We start from the raw sequence: 6097 nt of genomic DNA, 5'->3' as shown, positions 1-6097 counted from the left end.
GGTTCGTTACTGTTGCTGAGGTATAAATTAATTCTGTTCTTTGTACTCATATATGGTGTGATCAAAGTGAGTTCAGCACGGCAACAATTGTACATCCTAGCGGGTTGTGTATAATTGTTTAGTGTTTGCTAGTTGCTATCTAGTGGCTGGATTTTGCGTCACCATTTTGTAAACAAAAAACTGCAGCTTCTTCAAGAGCAACTCAGAAAATTATGGCATCTAACTAGAGTTTTAGGATGTGAGAAAGGCGTTGAAGAATGTAGTTTGAAGCCAAGCCACTGGCCTTAGAAGACTTCCCAAAAACCTGGGTGCTTCGATGAGGCCCTTGATGTATCTCTGGCGATTCAGCGAGTTGATCTTATGTTGCCTATTAGTCTCTTTGAAATATCCATAGGCTTGGGTGGCTTCACAAGGCTGTTGTTATATGGTTGTTTGAGGAAGGGCTCTGAATCTCACACCCAAATCATTCTTGCCTAAAGACTGAACCGGATGGCACAATTGTCTTTGGGCCGGGTTAGTCATGCCAGCATATGTTTGATGCAGTCCATGCAAACAGTGTTACCTGCAAAAATGTGTACTTATTTTTTCCTCAGAGGTAGTGGCTAATTATGTCATTATCTGACTTAACTCAAGAATAGCTTGTCTCGTGTCTTTTGGCCCGGCTAGCATCCAAATATTATTATTCACGTATTATATGGGTTGTGACTTAAGACCTTCTCAGTGCTTAGTTGGTCCAATTATCAGATTTGGCTCTTAGCCAGACATTTTTTGGATAATCCAAGGGAAAACCTCCCCCCATCACCGGCTGCACATTGGCTGGTCTTCCGTTGTTAAAACCCTTGAGGTCCCCCTGCCCACGTGGGAGTACACCCCCATCTTTGACCTTGCGGATGCCACCTCTGGGTTTTATTCTTTGACATCCGGTCAACTTAGTCACATCCACAAGTTGCCCCTACCAGATGGGCACATCCATTGTGGACACTCATAGTCAGACATTGATATATGCTTAGCAGCATTTTTTTTTTGTATCTGGTCGGACTCCAGTAAATGAATTTGGGATTCAGTTTGACAAGTGGGCGATGCATTTGCTCGTAGCAGTTTCGTTTTTGCTACATTGGTATTTAGAAAAAGGAGTTGGAAGACCGTTGTGGTTGGTAGGAGCTGTCAGTGCACTTCTCCTGGTCGCACGTTGTAAGTTCAAACCCCAGTGGTACGCTTGGTGGGATGTCTGCCTGACGCCAGCTTGCCTTTCAAAAAAAAAAAAATGATAGGGAAAGATCAGGTGGTGATAGTGAGGTCTTATGATAGGAGTTTCATACGTTGTTACAAATTAGTAAATAATTGATTCCGGCCATTTCACACGACAAGCCTCTACAGCTCTCCGCTGCCATATTTAGACTGTCAAAGCTTTCTACTCTCTTTTTTTTATTATTATTAATAAAATATTTCGTTTTTCTAATAATAACAATCCCACGACCCTGGCATTTTTTTTTCAAAACTGGTTGCGTGATATGACTACATATTTTCTTTTGGTGGTTTATTATTTGACGGCGTGTGACTATCTGAAAAATCTTCAATTTTTTTTTTCATTATCTACGGGGTGAGATGTTCTTGATACGAGAGGGTGTCATGTTTGGTTGTTAAATATGGAATGAATTGGGGTCGGTTGATGTTGATTTCCATAAGCTGGGAAAGTGGGAATGGATTGTATAGAGTCATGCACGTTGGAAAGTGAGTTTTCAACTTGACCTTACTGTGGCATTACACCTAACCAGATTGAAGTACTATGCTTTAGGGATTAGCAAGATCTTCCCTATGATTAAAAAAAATTCTCCCTCGGTAAGATTAAGGCCTTGCTTTAGGTTGGTTTTGGACTTTTTGGCAACTTGCTCTTGTTTCATGAATTATGTTCCCGTCAGTGGATGCCATGCAAGGAGGATTTATAATATATTGATGGTGTGTTCTGGCCATCCCCGTTCGGATTTTAATGCAAGCCTCTTTGGCCATGGTGCTGAAAGCTAAAAAATTATTTTATAGGGATACTCTATTTTATTCACTCCTCTGTGTCCTCCCTTGTGTTATTCTTATTGGAAAATAACAAACGGTGAATCTCTGTCCATTTTTTTTTTCGTGTCCTTGTGACATGGGCATTTTTTCTGTGTTGTGAACTTCTGGAGATATTTTAAAGTTTTCCCATTTGATTGACAAATTTTTGGCCAAAAACAATAAACCAGATTTATTAAAACATCAAAAAAGAAATAAAGATGGATATTATAGGTAATTCATGGAAGGCATGCGACTCTCCACCTGATCACGCGGCATATGTTGGGAGGCGCATAACAAGTTGTCAACGGCCTGTTCATGGCAAGTGGCATACGTTCAGATGGCACTTCACAATTTCTGTTAAATGCGACTGTCTGAGGTGGGTGGTCCTGTACAAAACATAAACCTTTTAATGTGTGGCTGACAGAATTCAAGATGGGATTGTCACAATGTAATCAGGCTATTGTATTTGTGGGCCATCATTTTACAGGAGTTCTACGGTCTGCTCAGTGTCTGAAGGTTGATCACGAGGAAGACAGTCCCACATAACTGCTCTTATTAATGTTTACACAGTTCATCCCTATATTCAGCGTGCGGATGACGTTTGGTGGGATTCAAACTTTCAAAGGTGAGAGACACTCTCGTTCAAGATGCTGTCCCTTCATTAATCCAGTTACCATACTCTAGCTTTGTTCACGTACATGGTTGAAACTGTTATTGTATCTAGTTTCTGAAAACCATCGCTTTATGACTTCCACATACCCGTGGTGGCCGAGTAAAGCAAATTCAAAAATTGAAAGTGATGGAATGTTGAGGTTGGCGTAGTGGGAAGGGGTCCTTGGCCACTAGACTGGTGGTCAAGGTTCAATTCTCATGAGCGTCACCTCCCTGTGCAAGCACCCAGCATAGGCCCCAGGGGTGGTGGTCCTAGCCTCAGAGTTTTTCGCCACCGGCACAATGACCTTAGGGATTGTCTTCGATCAAGATTTGTCAAGTTGCTGCCTTATGTTGATGCCATTTTGCAGTTGGCAGATAGGGTGTTGTCTATATGAAACCCGCTCCCTTGTCGTGTTGGGTTAAATTAGTATGTTGGTGCACTTTTTAGCGATCTCACACAGATGTGTGAACTCGAGGACATGGGATGCAGGTTTGACTTGTAAGTTCAAAAAAAAAATTAAAAAAACGAGATACAAAGATAATTTCTAATTTTCAATCAGTAAAGAACTATTTCTGTAATATTTAAAATTAATTTTATTAAAATATTATTAAAACATTATTAAAAATTGTCCTTAACAATTTAAAATAATAGCAATATGAATCTGTGTTTGATTCAATGTGTCCGCTCATGTCACCAAGGACACAAGGCCAAAATGTCACGTCTCTGTGACATGGCGTTTGAGAGAGTGGCCTGTGGCCATCCTTTTTGGATTTTCTTACTTCTTTGTATTCAAATAGATATTAATAAGCCATGAATAATGACTACAAGAATTTTGGTGCTCCTGTACCGGCACAAATCTGTTATGTGGGCCTTGACATCACATAATTGTAGCTATAATTTGTTTGTGGACCATTTTTTCTCAGGAACTGTGGGCCGCATCACTGTTTGGAGTTTGATCACAAGAGTCCATTCTTAATGTCACTTTGCTTCCCGTATTTCCATACGGGATAAACTTCCATTGGATTTAAAGTAGAGGGCCTTGCTGTCAAGATGGTGTGCATTCAATAACGCAACTACCATCTTCTGCCTCTCTTTTTTTATCACACTCTGTCTCTGCTCTTCTCACATGGTTCAGAGTATTGTGGTGCACAGTTTCTTTTTTTTCTTGAATGGTCGAAAAAAAAAATCCTCCATCAACCGCACATTGGCTAGCCTCTGGTTGGTCAAACCCTTGAGGTTTCTCCTGTCCACCGGGAAGTATACTCAACTTAGACTTTATGGTAGGTGACTCTACCCGTGGCTTTGAACTTATGACGTCCGTCAACTTGATGAGATTTACAAGTCACCCGTACCAGATGCGTGTTGCAAAGTTTCAGAAACCATTGATCCAGCACTCATCTGCCCTTGGTGACATTTTCAAACCGATTCATATTCTCCAGTTTTCTTGTGTCTTTTTGGTAATACTCTGTTTGCCTTAATTCGTCTGTTCATTAATATAAGTGACAACTGCCTCGCAAATGACAAATGGGACTTTGTTTTTCTCTTGAAAAAAAAAAAGACAAATGGGACTTTGCTTTTCTCTTGAAAAAAAAAAGACAAATGGGACATTGTTTTCTCTCAGAAGAAAAAAAAAAAGGACAAATGGGACATTGTTTAGGAAAAGACAGACACAAGTGAAGAGTGTCCAGCCTTACGCCTGGGTAATGGACTAATGGTCCATACATGTTCGTTATAATTAGCTAAATCTTTTGTAAGTTGGGATCAAGACGATAAGATCCTAGTATGTATTTGGATCTGATTCATTCTTGGATCTGAATCAAGTTTTAACCAGTGTCAATTGGTCAGGTATAACCCAATCTCCACCTATATTGGATCCTGCTGAATCCGAGTTTTATAGTAAAGTAGTCCAATTAACAATCCGGGTAGGTACTATAGTGTCTCATTAGTATATGGAGCTGAGTACGGTTTATGAAATATCATACCGAACCCAATTTGTATGAATAGGATCTGGATTATGGCACCCAATCAGACCTGGATCTGGACCTGGTATCACCACGTCAAAGTTGGAACCAGATTTGGACTCGCCTAAGTTTGGTGAAGGTCTGACCCATTGACATATTTATGTAAAAGGGAAAGTTTTGCAATTTTTTAATATAAAAAAGTTAAAATTTATTATTTTATCAAGTATGAATGGGGTCTGATTTTTGTTATCCAATCTGGACCCGATGTCAGCATCTCAAAGTTGGAACCGGATCTTACCTTTATGGAAAAGGAAAGTGCGTAGATAAGGTCCAACTTTGTGTTTTTTAATAGGCAAGCTGGAGGACAACCCCGTGTGGGGGCTGGGAAAGTAGGAAACAAGCTGAGATGTTCGTGGCTCAGTCCGTGTTTGTCTTTTAAAAAACTCGTTTGAACTTGTAAGTTGGCTTGGCAAGCCGAACGTGAAGAATAGGTGTTCAGTTTTGGAGCAGAGAGCATAACCTCATTCAGTAGAAATAATATATTTTAATTATATTTCACATGATATAATATGGATAAATATTTGCTACAACTAATTGTAGCTGCAATCTAGTTGAAATGTGCCAATGGAAATTGTTTTGGCTCATACAAAGGCCTTTATTATACACATTTTCCAAAATAATCATTTATTTGGAAGGATTATTTTGTAATTAAGTTAATTTTAAAAAAAATCTTGTCATGTTTTCCTCACGCCATTCTTGGACACCATCATCTCTCTCTCTCTCTCTCTCTCTCACACACACACACACACACATACACACACACACACAGGTGAGTAGATCCAGCGTAACGTTCGAAGCAGCCCATTAATGGGCCTTATTGCCAATATATGGTGATAAGGCTTATCACCTAATCTGCTCTCCATTATTTCTCCTGCTCTTTTCTTCCAAACAGGCATTTAAAAGGCTTTGAATAAGGACACCAAAAAGTTGGTGCTCTTGTACCATGCTACCAGCACGACCCTGTTATGTGGTTTTTTTTTACTTTTTCATTTAAGACCGGAAAAGCACCTCGGGATCAGAGAACTAATCACGCTCACTAAGCTTGGGTACTTAAGGTCACTGTCTTAACGGTGTAAACCCATGGCGCACCCCTTGCCCCAAGAGAGTCACTTGGCTTAGGCTGGGCAAAGGCTTATCCCTTGCCCTCATTATCCAAAGAGTTTGACACACATGAGAATGAAACCCTGACCAATCTGTTTAGTGGCCAAGGTACCCTTCACTGCACCAAGCCTCTTAAGGCTATCTTGTTTTTTCTTTTTTCAACAGAGAAAGCTGGGGTTATGCAGACCCCTACCAGTTAATCAACCGTACCATTGAAATTTGAACTTGCAATGTCCCTGACGTGCACTAACTGCTCCTGCCACACAAAGGGGAG

This window comes from Nuphar pumila, chromosome 5 (genome assembly GCF_984573655.1).
Source record: "Nuphar pumila chromosome 5, dmNupPumi1.hap1.1, whole genome shotgun sequence".
NCBI classification, from domain to species: domain Eukaryota; kingdom Viridiplantae; phylum Streptophyta; class Magnoliopsida; order Nymphaeales; family Nymphaeaceae; genus Nuphar; species Nuphar pumila.
Note: the sequence above shows the minus strand (reverse complement) of the source record.